We start from the raw sequence: 18,705 nt of genomic DNA, 5'->3' as shown, positions 1-18,705 counted from the left end.
TAATTCAATCTGGTTTACAAGGTAAAATTCTTACTGTCATAAAACATGTACAATAATAATAAATCATACGTTTCTATCGATTTTATTAGTCCGTCAGGGAAAAAAACTTCAGTCTTCGATTTAATTACCTATTTTCATCAACGATTTGGACAAATTTCTTAAAGAGCATTTTCAGGTGTTTCTATTGAAGTAGATGCAAGTGAGACAATGGTGTACTTTCAATTCCTTAACCTCCTGCTCGCTGACGACACTGTCCTCTTTGCAGACAATGGACATGATTTTCAACAAAGTCTAAACGTTTTTCAACATAACTTTATGCAATGGAAATTAATTATTAACATTTCATAGACTAAAATAATTGTTTTTATGTGCCAGAAATCTAAAGAATTTAACTTTATCTTTAACAACTAAGTTATAGAAGATAGTTAAGGAATACAAATGTCTACACGTAGGTGTCTAGTTCTCGTCCACTGGTAGTTTATTATACTGCCGTATTACTTAATAATCCAGGCAAGCAATACCATGTATGCTTCATTTCTAAGACTAAATAACCAAGACTTGTCTTTGGACACACAACCTAATGCTACTATTGTTCCCATTCTAACGTATGGACGTCAAGGCTGGAACTTTGAAAACATTAACCATTTCGAGCAACTTCATTGTATTTTTGCCCCGGCTTACATGTACTAGAAAGAATATTCCACGTTACATGCTCTACTCAGTAAGTGGATAATAAACTGTAAATAGTATAGTTCAAACAAGAATGATAATTTACTTGAGTAAACCCGTTTCATCCCATGACTCGAAATTAAGTTTTTCCACTTGGCTGTCGAAGAATTTAAAGATCTTTCCGAGCAACTGATATAACACAAGATTGCATTCCTTCAATTGGGCAACGTATAATTACAAACTAACAACTAAATGAGTGTATCTGCATGCAAATATAGCTGAATGCATATATTCCCCTACCTAATTATAATTATTTTGTATAATGATAAATTCCAAACCTGTTGTAAAGCCGCCATTCATCCACTTCTTTAAACTGTATACACATGCACATATATTGAGTTTTCACATGCTTTTACTTAAATGTATGCTGTGATATAAATAAGAATTGAGTTGAGTGTTGAGTTGAGTACATTCGTTTAAATTGTGTTTGTTTTGTACAATTATTAAATGTTAAGGAACGTTATGTTAGAAAAGCTTATTTTTGTTGTTTATATCCATACTTTGGATCTATCTCTCTCTCTCTCTCTCTCTCTCTCTCTCTCTCTCTCTCTCTCTATCTATCTAATTACAGTATGTATACGTTTAATGTTTTTGTTTTGTTTGTACCATACTAGTTAAGGAACGTACGTTTTGCACTAAAATGTTCGAGTACGCACCTGAGTTCATATTCAAATTGAAATTCTTGCAGATGTAAAATTCTGATAAGTAATGAATATTAAAACACTCCTTGAATGCAAACATGTTATGCTTTTGCTTGTTTTATAGTGATCTAATGATCTCTTTATCATGCCTGTTAATATTTTGTCACTGTACCGGGCGGTAAAATTGCCTCAATTGGTATTTTCCGTCATGTTGTTTACCAAATTGCCTGTTTATGTTATTACATGTCTGTCGTAACGATATGTAACCGTGACAAAATAAAACGTAAATATGTGTGTGCTGTTCATATATTGTTATGCATTATGGTTTTACAGTGCCTTGATTTTGAATGTTATCATTTTAGTATTATTGAGACAAACATAGCAACAATTAATGCTCGAGGTTTAGGCAATTACCAAAAAAGAAAACAAATGTTTGAGTGGCTAAAAAGGTATATAAAAGCTTGAAGAGGTACACCGTAAGAAAAAATTCGTTCGCAGGTGGTAGTTAGAATAAGCGGCCGAGTGTGTCATTAGAAATAAAGCAAATAGAGAAGGTGTTGCTTTTTTATTCAATCCAAAACATAAACTCGAAATAATATGAAACAGGACTAGATGAAGACATAGTTTTTATAATAATTATACATGACTCAGAACTTTCATTATTAAACATACACGGCCCAAACAAAAATGCTTCCAGTTTTTTTACAACTTGAACATTTTAGACTAAATAACAATGGTAAAACGTACATGCTTTGGAGAAGGGTCAGCAAAGTATTAATTGGCAACACTTGTAAACACAAGGAAACCAGAGAAAAAATAAATGAAATGTTGAACTCTTCAAATTTAAGTGACGAAATTACACTTTACATCGAATTGGACATTAAACCGCACATCCACTGAACACTCGGATACCTTTTAATATCAGAAAACTTAAAATAAATATCTAAAAAGAAACTTCTATTTAATCAAGTTTCAAAACCGACAATTCACTCGTATTTATTGTATCAAATACTTCTAATAGTAACAGAGGACCCTGATACTTTACATAAAATAATTTCGAAATTTACCAAGGCAATATAAAAAAGCATCGGTGGAACTATTTTAAAATGATAATGGTTGCGATGCAAATATTTTATGGGAACTACTTAAAGAATCGATTAGAAATGCACAATTAAACACACGACACACATAAAAAGATAAAGAACAGATTTATAACACAATAAAAAAATGAAAATTAGCATTAGATACGACACTCAATACTTACAACAACATTTATGTTGAAAACAATGAAAGAACACAAACTATTTTCCAAACCTTGAGAAAAACGCGCAAAAGAAAAAGCTATTAACAAATTTAAAACAAGAAATGAAACAATAACAGGAAAATGATTTTCAACGAAAAGGTTATATAATACAATAAATCAACTCTGAAATTATTTAACCTTAACAACGACGGAATTAAACCATTTTGTTTAGTAAACTGAACGATGAAAGACATACAACATCATCTAATTTATTCATTAAAGAAGCAATCTTACTCCAAAATAAGATTTAACACAAATAATATTGTTTTAATATTCCAAAAAGGATGAATACATGTCGAAGACAATGGTTCTTATGAAGGAAAGCGAGTTTAATTTGAAAGAAATGTGCATAAAACATTCTACCTTATGAGACTAGTAGATCACAGTAAATCTTTTAGAATTCACCAATCATTTAATGTTTCTGCGTTTTCAGCTTTTAAATACTCGGTTACACTCCTGTTATCAGTATTTGATATTTTCAAAAAATGCATTATTAAGTACGATACGTAATTATATAATTATACAAATATACAATAGCGACTAAAGATAAAACGTCGAATAAAACCGTCAGTAATAAGTAATGGCCAATCTGGGTAGGTACATGATTTCATACAGCATTAAGCAGAAACCAATAAACCAGGACTCTTACTTGTTGCCGACTTTGCTAAGGCATTTGAAACTTTTAACCATACATTTATCCTTGAATGCTCAAAGTCTTTACATTTTGAACATGATGATTTAAATTGGGTAAATCTCTTTCATAACGATATTCATAGTTCGATAATTTTTCATGGTCATATGTCGCATTTTTTAGACTAGAGAAAGGCGTTAGACAGGGTATTCCGTTGTCTGCGTCATTGATAATGATTTGCTTACAAACACTTACTACAACTATATGACAAAATCAACAGCGACATTACAGGAATTCAAATCTACGATAAAATGATAAAACACACTCTCTTCACACGATTCAACATTTTTTAATAATAAATGATGAAAAAAGTAATTTGAAACCCTTTTACAAGCAAAGGTCCCCCCCCCCCCAATGCTTAGGCCTTAACCTGAACACAAATAAATCATTTCATACTTAGATTGTAATCTCTGAAAAACTCAATTTGGTAACACAAACAAATTCATATGGACATCTGGTAGTGCAGCAACTTTAGGAATTGACTTGACCAATGACAAGATAATAAATATAAAATTACATATAGAAAAGAAGATATAATTAAAGAGTTTAAAGGGGAAGTGGAATATAGGAAAAAAATAGAAATCTTAAATTGAGGGGAATTGTTTAGAGTCATTAAAACATTTGCTTTAGCTGAACTTATTTACCCATGAATTGTACTTGCAAACTCAAATCAACAAATAATAGATAATATAAAAAATCACATTCGATTTTATATGGAATGGCAAATCGGATAAAATAAAAAAAAATATACCTATACCAAAATTATGAATACAGTGATATTAAATTTAGAGACATAGACACATTTATTTGTTCAGTCAGAGCAGTATGAATAAAAAGGCAACTTGATACCTCGAATATTGCAGATTTGAAATTATTCATAAAAAGCTACAGAATTACGGCAAAGAATTAATACTTGAATCTGAATTTGACCAAACAATTATAAAAAGACATCGTACCCGCTCCAAGTAATGTTCTTAATTCTTCGTCAAATATTAAAACTACCTACGATGGAAGTAAATTGCCTAAAGTACTAGTAAAACAATAGCGTGGAATAATAACTTCATAAAACCAAACGGTTGCACTTTATTTTAGAAGGATAACAATATACAAACTATTTCAAACAAATTAACGACTACTGATCTCAGTACAGAGTTATTTTTGTACAGTTTGTATGAAAAAACAAACCCACACGATTATTAACGAATTGAACTCGCGTTTTGTTTTCGTGATATTTTAAAGTACTGTTATCGACCAGTTTACAAAAAATTGAAGGTTCGGTTACGACATTGGCTTGGAAGCGTGCTGAGACACAGAAATAAAAATCGATTGTCATTGGTCCACAAATTATTCGGCATTAACTTAATATGAAACACCTTTAACACGTTCTATTGGGAGTAGAAGGATACGTTCGGACAGCGCGCGCGGGGTCCGTTCTAGCGTCTGGTATTCACTTTTATACGCATTGGCTTTGTTAAGAAGAGGGAAAATACAAAATACTGGAACATACATGCACAGAATATCATTTCACGGATTCATGTCGCATTATATATGTCTTAAACATGCGGAAAATCTATATTGATACTAGTGGGCGAATCAGATTTTTGGGGATAAAAGCATTAAAAAATGTGATCTTCAAGTCGTATAGCTAAATATTTAGTCAAAGACATCAGCTACATGTATATGCTTTTTATAAAATGGACATAAAAGATATGTTAACAAATTTGTGTTGTTTCGTTTAGTGCAAGTGTCCGTTGGGATTAAGCCTTTTTGTCTTAAAACAGGACATTCGTAAAGTGTTCACTATTGGGCGGGTGTCTGTAATTTACATTATATTGTTGGTTATGTTCGAGCAGTGTTCGATAAAATCCATATGATGCTTGAGGATTTCGTGTAAACATATTGGAAATCATTCTATAGATGAAATGCCACGGTATTATACAAATGAAATACGAGACTGATAAAAATATACTGTACAAACTTTTGTTACCAATCAAGTATTGAATGTGAAGAACAAAACATTACTCCACATAAAAATTCACTTGTCGATAATTTAGATGATTTTAGAAAAACATATGAGCAAAGGTTTAATCTACTTTCAGCAGGACTCTATAACTTATTTGGTGACACGTATTCACCAATTGACATATTAGAATATTTAAAGAATCTGTTTCAATCCTTTTAGTTCTCTTCTTTAATTTTGATTTTACCTTGCACATGTTACATGCTTTTTTGGGTACTGGTAATGATTATAAGATACATAAAACAAATATATATATTTGTTTTATGTATCTGACAGATAAATATTATGTGCAGTGCATTATAATGTAGGTCTGCGCATTTTATCCCATTTTCATTTAAAACATATTGATATTTTAGCCTTATATTAAATGCTTAAACTGTTCGTGATATCAACCCTTTTATAATTGATTCCTTACTGAAACTTCGTTCCCCGTTTTCACATTTTATGCATTTTATGCATTATTTCATTACGGCTTCAGTGTCATATCATAGAAGATAATGATGATATGGCATGTCAATATCCATACCACTATATTTCAAACTGAATTTAAATGAAATGTATTTTAAAATTTCAAATTTTTCTGTTTTATGTTTCTTGAAGTACACACGCAATTGAAATACTTAATTCGTTTTATATTAATTGACATTTTAACACTATGTTAATCTTTATAACTACGGATTACGACGAATTCGCAAAACGTTATGATATAAAAAAATGTACCCCTTAAATGTCCTCCGCTCTTATACAAGACATATATTCAAGAAGTTCACAGGTGGAAGTGTTACTGTCAAAAATATTAATTTTCGATCATTTGACAAAAAAAATGTTATTACAATTAAGGACATCAAAATAATCATAAACTCAAAATATTCGATGCATATTTGAGGATTGGTCGCATGTTTTTGTGTGTTCATGCTGTATGAACGTAGGAAGGCACGCTTGCAAGTTTCACAACAAATGAGCTTCTTCGTGGAATGAGCTCGCTTGCCCTCTTGCGTGCATACAGCATACACACACGAACACGTGCGACCTGTCGTTAAATATACATAGTGATTTAAAGATTAGTCTTTGGGCACTGTACCAAACACTGCGGGGGACATTACAAGATTGTACTTTCTGTGTTTTTCGTTCTGCATTAAATAGTCTGCGTTTTATTCCCATATTTTATATAAATATTATGTGTAACGTACACTGAAGTTAGTGTAATTTGTTTCTTACAATTATTTCCATGCTCCCATGCCCCGTTCCATGTTATTAGTAACTATCTGCTTGTGGACATATGCATATACACGTCATTTTTATTCCGATTCAATTATTTTTTCGCTGTCGCTCGATACATCTACCGAAATTGTTTTATTTCTATTGGATTGTTCGGTTTCCGGCAATAAAACTATGTTGTACACATCAACGCGAAGATTTTCCACTTGGCTGTCGAAGAATTTAAAGATCTTTCCGAGAAACTGATACAACACAAGCTTGCATTCCTTAAACTGGGCAACGTATAATCGCAAACTGACAAACGAGTTTATCTGTATGCAAATATAACTGAATGCATATATTACACGTCTATAGAATTCTTTCCCTGCTAACATATTTGTTTCCAACAGAATGAAATGACCATAAAGTGGTGTGTATAAAATGATAAATGCAAACACTATTTTCAAAATGGCGAGGGTCGCCGAAAATTGGCGTTCGCTGATATAGTCAGGATTTCTCAAGTCGCCATTAAATGCATTGACCCGGAGCGAATTGATCGCCCTCTGATGTCGTCCCGCTATCCGCAAGACTAGGCAGTAGGATATGGACAGTCCTACCCCGGCAAGAATCATACATGCCATGTTAAATGTTCGAGAGGTTTTGGTCACACCCCAGAAGTTACAATTGTTGAATATCGAATCGCACTCTTTGCTGAACTGGTCGACAATGACTAAAGGATATATAGTTATATGGAATAGCCATATACAGCCTATGAAGCAAATGAGTTTGAATTTTGTGAGATTCTGCCCGTACGTAAGACTCGCTTTCAGAGCGTAAAGACGGTCAAACGAAAGAGCTGCCATAGACACCATAGTCACTGAAGCCATCATTCCGACAAGCGTAACTCGTACGTTTTCCATGTATTTGTTGTTCATCTTGAACCAAAACATGAGCACTTGACAAATGAATAAAATGAGGGAACCAAATGCATCGCTAATAATGAAGTTGACTGAGAGATACCTGGTTTGGTATGGAATACGCCGACATCTGTTTAAAACTACAACAGCCATTATGTCACAAATCACAATTACTACTGCCACCATTGCCACCGCGTTGTTAAAAAATTGAAGAAGAGGTGTAACACTTTCATCGTTGTCTGAATCCATGTTGGGACTTGCGCTTGTATTCGCATACAATTCCATGCTCAGTTTGTATATTTTTCTTCTTTTCTGAAAAGATATAATACCAATTGATAAAAATTTCTATTTCATCAAGAGCCTATTTCTCTCTACACGTAATTATCATCTTTTAAAACAAAAACACAGACGGTATGTTTTTATAAAATTATTTATAATATTTCAATCTCAAGCTATACTTGATTCTACTATGACTACTTATCATGGTTATCGAATCAAACCGGTTTAACAACAGTAGTATTACAGTCCTAATATTAAATTTATAACAAAGTTCTTACATGTTATTATTCCTGGATACTTTTCCTCAATTTTCCGTCCACCAATGTAGGTATTTATAAGTAGCAATGCGCTCTCTGATGAAAGTCTGCAATGCCTTATATTTGAATCTGCTGTTAGAATTCCATTATCAAGTTGTTGGCCTCTCATTTTTTCTCTCACACTCTTATCTACGATGACAATAGTTTGTGTTTATATTCAATTACAGTACTAGTCGCTAGTCGCATGTTTCAAAGCAATGGCTTGAGAATGGTTCTTTGGTTGTGGCTATCTCTGCTCATTATTTGTTGTTAATAGTTTTCAACGCCGAATTGTCGAAACAGAATACGACACAAAAGCTATTATAATTTACATGGCGATGCAAATTTGGCCGTGTGATATTTCTGAAAACTACTTATGCTGCATAGACTGTCAGAATCTTCAATGTGCGAAAACGCCACAAATTTTGTGAGTTCTTGTTAATCATAAACATCTAAAAAGGTGAAGTTCTTTATATATATCAATGATTGAATCATTAAACATATATATACGAAGGCAATTTTACTTAGTCTTGGTATATATTTAAAACATAATTTATGAGGTTGTTTTCGATAAAAATGGGCGAGGAGTTCCGAATGGTGTGTTTTGTGTTTGCGTTAAATGTGAGTGGTTCGTTACGAGTTTCAATTTTCATGGTATCCAGAAAAAGCTTAGTCAATAAAGTGACCTCCACTTATTCTTCCACTGAAAACTCATTCCCATTCCTTTTATCTTTTTTGTTGTTGCCATATTCATTTTTTATTCATAAATATACACACGCATTCTTTAGTTTTCTAAAGATAATATTGTTCATGTTTAAACACTTGCCATAAACAACATATAATAGATGTAATTACATTTTTTTAACGTTCTCATTATTCTGCACAACGTGAAACTAAATTCCCAAGGAGACAAACTTTATAATATGAGCTATCATGCTTTTGTTTCAATCCGATTCAATATAGTATATGTAAAAGTTAAATTGTATTTAATGTGAGCACATTTTCTTTTTTATGCTTATTTTCGAGGTGTTATTATTTTTTTATTTTAATTCTTAATTACCCCCTTTTTTGAAAAGGGTGTTGTTAACGCCGCTACCCGTGGGGCGCCCCTCACGCAAAATTACAGCTGTCAACTTTTTTATTTCCGGTTTGTTGAGAAAAAGTTATCTGCTATTCGTTCTTATAGTTCAGTATTCGCTTGTTTTTAGTGCAAAGCTTTTATGAACAGTCATCAATGAAGTTTTATAGGTGCACCTATGTTCCAAAAAATAACGAAAACACTTATTTTAAGCGGGGCATGAATACATAACCAAATTACTACGCCACCATTTTATGAATGAAAATTTGGAAGGTCAAATGTGTTAGCGAAACAAATGCGGATAATCACTGAAATTTAAACATTTTTCTTAGTTTGAGACTGTTTTTCATGATACATGGATATTCAGTCATCTTACTGTAAGAGACTAGTCTGTTTCGCTTGAAAACATGTTTGTTTTCCAGGTAAAGAGTGAATGCCACGCTGGTTTGTTGACAATTTTGAAGGTATGCAGTGTGAATACTGCATTGCACAAGGATCTACAAGGATGTACAAACTCTTTTGTTTCGGGGTGTTCTTCTCTGAAAGTTGATAGTATCAAAAAGCATGAAGCATCTGATAGCCATAAGAGGGCTGCATTTAACATTGTTCTTTCTTTCTAAAAAAAAATATGGGCTCATAGATTTTAAGACGGGCAACCAAAACCAAAAAGTTGGTTGCCCAGACGGGCAAAAAAGATAAAAAAAAAGTCGAACAAAACCGTCAGTAACAAGTAATAGCCAATCTGGGTAGGTATATTGGCGAGAAAGTCTGAGTTATATCTGATTTCATAGTTCATTAATAAGAAGAAATCTACAAACACAATCAACAGCGACATGGCAGGAATTCAAATCAACGGTAAAATGATAAAACACACGATTGAACATTTTTGAATATTAAATGATGAAAAATGTATTTTGAAACCGTTTAACAAATCCATGAAATGTTCACAAAATGCTCATGCCTAAACCTGAACACAAATAAATCATTTTATAATTAGAGCGTGATCTCTTAAAAACTCAATTTGGTAACACAAACAAATTCATATGGACATCTGATAGTGCAACTACTTAAGGAATGAACTTTACCAATGACAAGAAAATAAATATAAAAATAAATATAGAAAAAAGTTAAAGAATTTAAAGAGGTATTGAAACAATGGAAACATAGAAAACTTACATTGAAGGGAATACAGGGTACAATTATTAAAACGTTTGCTTTAGCTATATTAATTTACCCATTCACATTACGTGCGACCACAAATAAATAAATTATAAATGGATGATATGAAAATAGTTCATATTTGATTTAATATGGGTTGGCAAACCGGATAAAATATTCTACACCCAAACTATGAATGCAGTGGTCTTAAATTAACGGACATAGAAACATTTATATGTTCAGTCAAAGCAGTATGGATAAAAAGGCAGCTTGATACTTCGAATAATGGAGATTAAAAACTATTCTTTAATAAAAGAATACAGAATAACTGCAAAGAATTCATACTAGAATCTGAATTTGACAGTCAGGGAAATAGGTCAAATAATGCTCTTACGTCTTGTTTAAAAATTAGAAACACCTACGATGGATTTTTTTTTTAGAAAAAGAAATACTTGTTAAACAATAGTGTGGAATAAAAAGTAAATAAACCAAACGGTTACACTTTATTTTTAAGGATGAAAAATGTACACAATATTTTGAACAAATAAACGACTACATAATAAATGATTTATTTCAGTTTTGATGAAAACACATGATTACATAAGATGGATAAGCACGACCTCTTGAAATCTCTTACACCTGCAAACTTTATCCCATCTTTGCCAGAAAAACTTACTGTTAAATAAGAAAATCGATCAGCCAAATCAGTTCCTTTATTCAGAACAACAAAAATGGCAATGCCAATGTAGCTGAAGAAACAACAACATGTATATACCCAAGTTTACAAAAGCACAATTGGCACACTACATTACTTCTCAGTTTTCAATATAAATTCTTGCTAAGAATAATATTTCAGAAAAGAAGTTATATATAATAAATGTTAAATAAAATTAACTACGATTTTTGTTGTATGAACAAGAAAAAATAAAACATTTATTTTGGGATTGCAAGATAGTACAGGATGCTGTAACTGATTTGATAAAATCTTGATCTATGAATTTTATGATTATAAAAGTGGTAGCATTCTTTGGGTCTCAAAAAAATCAAATGTACACATACATGCATACAATGTTCTAACAATTTTATAAAATCCTTCATTTTCTAAATGAAACACCGAAATAATATACAAATTCAATTCCTTTTTACAATATCTTACACTCAAGCTGAGAATTGAAGCACAATATACACTACAAAAGATAGATATGCATTCCCCACTATTAAAAGCTTGGTCGCTTACCTATTTTTTTAGAGCGTATTCGTTAACGAATTGAAACGCGTTTCGTTTTCGTGATATTTTTAAAGCACTGTAATCGACCAAAACAGGAAGAAAACTCGTTTGCCATTGGTCTTCATATAATTCTGGTGTACACTTTTATGTATACATTTGCTTAGTAAGAATAGGGAAAGTACAATATATATAAAATTAAATGCAAAGAATTTCTTTTTACGGATTCATGTCACATTGTATGTGTATTTAATATACGGAAATCTATTTATAGTACTGATACTAGTGTGCGAATTAGTTTTTTCGTAAAAACATAAACAAAAATTGTTAACTTCAAGCCTTATAGCCTAATATTTGGTCAACGACATCAGCTATATACTTTTTTATAATATGGAATTAAAGACAAATCCAATTATTGATTTAGAAAGGTTTAGGGTTGTCTTTAAAGCAATCTTGGATCAGGTTATTTAGAATTTTAAAGTATGGTATGAAACAATTATTATCAAGAATCTAAATACTGTTCAGTGCACTGAAGCAAAACATTCTCGTCAAAACTCCTTAGCTTTAATACTCCGATGGTCTCCATGACAAACCAAGCAAAAACTATTCGCTGTGAAATGGTTTTAAAGGGTACTAATATTATCTGCATCATCAGGGAATAAAACATTTTATATTCCATTGCCTACGATTTCAACCACCAATGAGCTCCTCTATCGCTGACATTTGTTAACAAATGTGTGTGTGTTTTTTCGTTTAGTGCAAGAGTCTCGTTTAAGTGTCGTTTGGGATCAAGCCTTTTGTCTTAAAACAGGCTTGAATCAGGTTATTTTATTGTATGCAATATTATTATCTTCTTTAATTTTGATATATACAACATATTGCCATTTAAGAAATATTACATACCACTGAGGGTCATATGACATTATAAGGACCGGCCAGTCAGCCACCGAAGGTGTTGTTAAGATACAGCTGTACTGCTTAACATAGACGTCCTCAGCCGAGTGCCCATCTGTCACTGGGTGTTTCGCCCCTTATCTCGGTACACCCTCTAGATGGCGGGGCAGGTAGTGGTGATCAGTCACTACCTCGTCTATGTTGGCTTCCAAGTCGGTTCACTGCGTCGTAGCCAGAGCCAACTGGACGCCCTCTCTGCAGCTCTCCCAAGAGCGTGGACGGCGGTCTTTCTGACTCGTCCCTTGATGCCCACAGCTCCAAGCATTTTCCACACTGACTGTGATGGAAAGCCTCTACATCCAACTTCCACTGGGAAGATCCATGTCTTCCAACCCCTCTCTCTCTATAAGTGTCTATCAAGTCTTGGTATTTTCCCTTCTTCAGCTCGTATGCCTCCTCACATCTCTCTTCCCAGGGTACTGTTAGCTCCACCAATACAACCAGCTTTGGAGACCTGGACTAAAGAACTATGTCTGGCCGGAGGGTGGTATGGGCCACTTCCTCTGGAAACTTCAACTTTTTTCCCCAGGTCTACCAACATATCCCAGTGTTGAGATTCTTGTCGGATACCGCTACATGTTGTTGTTGTCGGCTTCTTCTCCCCTTGTCTTACAAAGCTGATTAAATGAGGTCCTGTCTGTTTTAAGGGTCTCTCTTTCCTTCTCTCAATGTTTGTATATGGACCGAGGCGTTAGCCGAGGTCCATTCACCTTCGGGGGCTGAATGGCCGGTTCTTATAATGCCATATGGCCCGAAGTGGTGTGTTATATTTCTTATATTATACACTTGTTTTACCATTTAATAATTTCAAAGCGCCTTTGATGTGTTTTATTAAACAAATCTAATAATAATGATTTGGGAAAAATGTCATTGTGAAAATTGCAAACAGCACCTACCAGTTTTATGACGTCAGCGGTCCATATTATATGACGTCAGCGGTCCATATTGTATTTTTGACGAGGTCCGGACCGGCCAAAAACATGATATGGACCGCTGACGTCATTAAAATACATTGATATACGGACCGATCAACTTTATATACACAAAGAAGGAACACATTTATGTAATGTATAATATGTTAATTTATTTTGCTTAAATTTTTTTTATTATTTTCGCGAGATTGAATTGAAGGTCTGTTGTTCCGTTGCTAAGCAATCGGAACACTCTCGGCCTCTATCGGTCAAGTCAATGCGGACTGGTTCTCGATATTTGACACTAGTTTAAAGTGCCCTTTTGAATAAAAGTAAACCGGTCTATTAACGGTGAATCTTTCTTTGCTAGCGAAATCTCGTGCGGAGAGGACCGAAATTAAAAAAAACCCCGCCCAGCCCACCCAGTCATAGATTGTTTTCCCCATTTACCTTTCGTTTAGAATTTACCTGTTATACAAGTTTTAAAGTAATTAAGTTTAAATTTGGCCGCTTAGAAATGTACTTTCATGTGTTGCTGCTTTCGTATTTTGTATGTTAAAGTATGTATCGCATCGGTGGTTCGAGTCTGGTCCGCATGCATGCTATGGCGGATTGATGTTTCTCCAGGGGGCGTTTGTTTTGACAGAGAATACCCAATCGTAACAACTCGGCCATCTCCGGCAAGCTTCGAGATAGACCTCGTAAATAGTAGTAAGGATATACGAAAGTGCTATGCGGCTGCCGGCGATTAACACCGTTTTCAATCCGCGTAAAGAAGGCCCATTGTAACAACAAGGAAATGGATTGTGTTAAATTAAATGTGCTTGTTTAAGAGAAAATATTTATTGTAACCTCAAAAAATGTTCGTTTTATGAATATTTAGATGTTTTCTTATAGTTGAAGCACTCTTTTTCCTCTAGAAAAATCGTGAGCACACAGAAAATGTACTTGACAGTCATTGAAATGATCATACGGTTCATGGCATGCATGAATCATTACATCGGATTAAATGCATGCATGGACTAAATGTCAACATTTTCTCAACAGTTATAGGAATACCCTATGAAATGTAAGTTTTAAGTCATACTTTGCCGTGTTATTTTCACACCATGCCTTGCCATTAAAACAACATTACTATTCTGTAAAATCATTGATTGCATTGTGCAGACTTTTGTGGATTGTGGTAGGATGGGTGTGAGCTTGGCACCCAGTGAGCTTTACCAGCTGAAATCTATGCATGCCTTTACTTCAGCATTATTGGGTTTGGGCTGCAGATTTTTTTTTGTGTAAACAGTTCTGTGGGGTTGAGGTGGGGCGGTGACTATCCACACAGTAAGCTCAATTGTTAGAGTACCAATACAATGTTCATGTGGATATGCACCAGACAATTGTAACCACGGCCTCCCCAGGTCTGGGGAACAGTGGGGACTTTGACTTTCAGTACAGCCAACCCCGGCTAAAATCCCCACCCTGCGCGGACGATCCAATGGCAAAATCCCTGCCAAATGCCCCCACACCCCAGGGACTCTAGGTAAGGTCCATTCCCCTCTATATTTTAAGTGAAGATAAAACCACCGCTTTCAACCAGCATTGCAGGGCCACCTGATAGGTAAAAACACGGCCCATTTCCCCTGGTTAACCCCAGTATTCCCCCGGACCTGCGGGGGGGGGGGTTACAATTGACTGGTGCACTAAGTTGACAGATCTTGTCTTGAAATTGTATTTGTTCAAGGCAGATCATCCTTCACTTTACCTCCTAGGCTGTGGATAAAACCCACTCATTAGAAGTTTCCTTACACATTATACTTGTCTAAATCTATAATTATTAGTCTCAATATCTTTTAGTAAATTGTCATTTTTTATTAAAAACAACAACACCAAAAAAGTAACTGATAAGATACTCAACTGATTTATTTTTTTGTAAATAAAAGCCTTAAACAAATATTTAGCCAGGTTACTAAGCTTTTCAGCAATGTATAGCAGACTTTTTTCAATAATACTTAATCTATTTTGAATAATTAGCCTTTAGATCACTCTTCACCAAATGACTCTTTTATGTCCAACTCCATAAAATGCAAACAAGAATAATTACAGTTTGGATCAACATGTCTCTTAATTTTATTCTTAATCTTAGTCAAGTAATAACAGAGCCATGTGTATGCAATCCAATGTAAAACTAATGATAAATTAGGTTTTGCTCCAATTTTTACTTTCATTTCTGTGCCAAGCCCTTTTAAGTGCATTGAGTCTTTTGGGATACTTCACAATATTTCTGGCGCTTAATCTCCATATATGGCTTTAAGTTGCCATACAAATTTAAGTCTTCATTACAAAATATACTGTATGTCTCCACTTTAACCATAAACACACAATGAGAGGACTATTTAAAGCATTATCATGTGTCAGAATTATAGATCTTTCTTTACATTTTATTTGTCTAATTGTATTACCGGTCTCTTTAGCAATATCCTTGTGCCTCTTTGAGTACTTGGCTTGACAGTTTGGTTTTTAATACATTGTTTTGAATGTTTTATTTCTACACAACAATGATGATGATGACACTATGCTATGCCAAAACCTCAACACATTTTCTTCAAACAAAAAAGGACAGTCATTCAGAATAACTTTTATTACATCATTTGAGAAAATAAACTCATACAATCAACGAAATAAACATGCATCTGTAAAATCACAAGTCATGTTATGTGTTCGTTAAATTCAACTTAATAAAGGAAATAAATATTGGTTGCAGTAAGCAATGCGCATCACTTCTAATAAACATTCCAACAGACTGAAAAATAAATCAACACAAATGGAAAAACTGTTTGCAAGTCAGCTAGTATCTTATTTTATGCCTTATCAGATTGCTATGCAAGCTGGAAGCTTACAAAATCACTCTTAAGTCTGTTGCCTAAGAAGAAACAAGTATGGACATCCTTTTCCTGAGGTCAAGAGAAAGTATCTTGGAGGTCTTGAACTCACAACCTTGAATTTGGGGCTTATCCTCTAGACCACTTTCACCTTTTCACATTTAAAGAGCCCAGTTTACAATATGGCATTTGCAAGGATGTGCCCTATTAACAGATTTTCTGAAGTCTTAAAAATTGAACTGAACAAAATAGTTCTCCTTTATTAGGTCTGCCGATGCCATCTGTTTCTGTTTTTGTAGTTATCTTCCCTCCATAATATAGGAAAACCACTTAAAGCGTATATAAATCCTTTACCATTTTACCCTTTTAAAATATAAGTTCGGATTTATTTAACAATCACGGACCAACAGATGACTTTTATCTTTAACTTCACATCAGTATGTAAGTCATCAAATATTTGAGATGACAAGATGTTCCACTGAACGCTTTGTTTCCATCTTGCACTCATTTTTCCAAGGAAGGCGTTGCAGTTGTGTTAAGATGATTGCCATGCATTGCAGGTCAATCCTCATACAATGGCATTTTTGATTACATTTGGATTCCAGTGCCTGAAATAGAAAACAGAAAATATAACAATAATAGGAATTATATTTTCATATCAATTATTTTAAAAGCCTGTACAACAACAGAAAAGTATTTACAAAACATTAAGTGCAACACCAATATAAAGCTGCATCCTCACAGTTTTACTGTTCTGACACCTTTTTTATTTTTGTCTTTAAACGATCCAATTGGCAATTATTGTCCAAATGTATGGAAACCAGTGATATTAGACTGCTGACATAATATCAGATCACAGTCTTAAATATACAAGTTTGAAAATTTGGTAAAAATTCCTCCAACTAGTCATATAAGGTCACACATAATAGAACAGATTTCATTTGTTTGGAAAATATTTTTTTGCTATTGCTTTAAGCCATATAATTAATTATATGTGTAAATTTAATTTAATTACTCCTTTGGGCTTATGAAGAATGACCAAGAAGAACTGTCAATCTGTGAGAGAGCAGCTTTTAGCTCTGGACTACTGGTTAATTAAAAAATATGAAATGATATTGTTATCATGTTTAAATTCATCTACAACGTTGATATTTTAATACTGTCAATCCTTGTTGGTTAATTGTACAAACACGCAGGTACTTTTGGGCTTAAACCAATAGGATACTTGACTGTTAAATTATCGTCCGAATTTCGAAAATAGCACAACCATTACCTCATCTGCCTTTTTTCATTAGAACAAGCCGGGAATCAGAGTCAGCTGCACCCCTGGTACCATACTCTTCTCTGAAAATGACAATAAGATTAAAATTTAAATGTCTGCATTTCATTGGCACAGTAAAAATGTCAGCATTTTTCAATGTTTCTGCATCACCACCACTGGTGGATATCATAGAATTTAGTCTTGAAAGAAATGTGTGCTTGTTTATGCGTTCAAACTCATTTTGTTAAACCAACAGAATGAAGATCTAATTTATTTAGAGAACTATATTAGTGAACAGGGCCAAGGTATTCAATTGTGCCATTACATTAAGTTGTTCGCTACCAACACTCACGGACATATAAACCATACATCCTTGGTTTAAAGAATGTAAATTTTAATTATAAAAAATTAATGTTTATGATATGAAATGTATGTCTATGAGATAAATACACTGAGAAAGAAAGTCTAACCTATTATCGATCTAAGTAAAGTCAGATTCAGACTTATTTGTTATTAAAAAAAAAAAATAGAGTATTTGTTTTCTTAATTTTTGCCACTGATCACTGGAGCTTCAAAATTGTTATTTACTAAATTAGAATCTGTCAAGAAGACTTTACCCCACCCACTAAGAATTAATGACATTTCCAATTAGTTTCTCATAAGGGCTCTTTTAAAACTATTTTTATATTTTATTAAAATACAATAAGTATAAAAATAACACTTACACACAAATAAGTGGTAAAAGTTCGCTCGTCATTCTGTCTTTGGACTAACATATCTCTTGGTTGTTTGAACATCTTCTTGGTCGGCCATGATGGACTATTTTCTTACGACCCGTATTATATCCGAGGCCATATCTTGATACTAGCCGAGGAGTTCCGATTGAGAGAATACTCTAAAACATGTCGGGGAGCAACGGATCACAAATCGCCATCTGAATCTGTCTAGAGTGCCATATTAAAGAGTGCGAGGAATATAGAGTCGCTTCTTAACGTGCAACCGCTATATGAACATTGCTTGTGACCATGTTGTTTCGCACCATCAGACTGAATTACTATCTTGTAGTCATGGTGATTTATCATAACTGGAAACTCGTGCGGATAAAAGTTTAGTATGGACCAATTGACTGTTGCCATAGAGAGGCCATGACAGAGTGTCGACCCTCACTTTAGTGG

At 33.7% G+C, this 18,705-nt stretch overlaps 1 long non-coding RNA gene across 1 annotated transcript; it reads right to left on the bottom strand.

Moving 5' to 3' along the window:
• Positions 1–16,698: 16,698 nt before the first annotated feature.
• Positions 16,699–18,364, bottom strand: LOC128226995 (uncharacterized). Its single transcript, XR_008259752.1, has 3 exons — positions 18,256–18,364; positions 17,543–17,613; positions 16,699–16,877 (listed from the first exon to the last, which is right to left on the bottom strand). It is a non-coding gene; the product is annotated as an uncharacterized LOC128226995 (long non-coding RNA).
• Positions 18,365–18,705: the final 341 nt, after the last annotated feature.

Source organism: Mya arenaria, chromosome 3 (assembly GCF_026914265.1).
Source record: "Mya arenaria isolate MELC-2E11 chromosome 3, ASM2691426v1".
Taxonomy (NCBI): domain Eukaryota; kingdom Metazoa; phylum Mollusca; class Bivalvia; order Myida; family Myidae; genus Mya; species Mya arenaria.
This window is presented reverse-complemented; position numbering and strand designations above follow the sequence as displayed.